Source organism: Penaeus monodon, chromosome 20, assembly GCF_015228065.2.
Source record: "Penaeus monodon isolate SGIC_2016 chromosome 20, NSTDA_Pmon_1, whole genome shotgun sequence".
In the NCBI taxonomy this organism is placed as follows: domain Eukaryota; kingdom Metazoa; phylum Arthropoda; class Malacostraca; order Decapoda; family Penaeidae; genus Penaeus; species Penaeus monodon.
Window position 1 is genome coordinate 32,623,866 of NC_051405.1, and position 703 is coordinate 32,624,568.

Consider the following 703-nt stretch of genomic DNA (forward strand, 5'->3'; position numbering starts at 1 on the left):
CTTATTTGAGGATGAATTGCCAGGGAGATATACAAACTCACTCCTTGTAGAGTAGCAGATAAGTGATGGAGATCCTTGGGGTTTACCCAAAAGAGTGTCAGGTCATTGGTACAAGGTCTGTGACAGGTCTGTGGGTGTCTTTTAAACATATGCTATTTTTTTTATTATCCATTCATTCTATTTAATTTGTATTTCACATATATATTTCAGCTCCTTCAGCAATAAACTTTACAAAATACAGCAGAGATTTCATTGAAAATGTCACTCTGTCATACTTTTTCAGGCAAATTGCATCTAGTTGCAACTGTATAATGAGAAACTTCTTTATACTTTAAAGCCACAAAAATTATTGTTCAGATATAAAGGTAAATTATTAGAAGACATCCACAGTGAATTTCAACACAGTTATATTGGCTATTTATCTAAATCCACTTGAAATTTGGAGCTGAGATATGCAGTGGAAGCTTACAGTCTAGAGTACATGTTAGTGGTGATCCAGCAAAGGCCAACAAACCTCCACCTTATATATTCTGGCAAGATTAGCTTCAATAATTAATTTGATAATGAGTTGTAAGAGAGGTCTTCAAGTTCTGTGTTACTAGAATGCTTATTATTTAGTGTAGGATTATTAGCCTATACCGGAGACTCAACAAGTACAGATACTACTCTGACTGGAGTGAGACTAGATACAGATGCACAAGTA

General features: G+C 34.7%; 1 protein-coding gene across 3 annotated transcripts in view; it reads left to right on the top strand.

Moving 5' to 3' along the window:
* The window catches only part of LOC119585776 (RING finger and SPRY domain-containing protein 1-like), an 18,733-nt gene that overhangs the window by 1,242 nt on the left and 16,788 nt on the right, over positions 1-703 (top strand). The window lies entirely within an intron of this gene.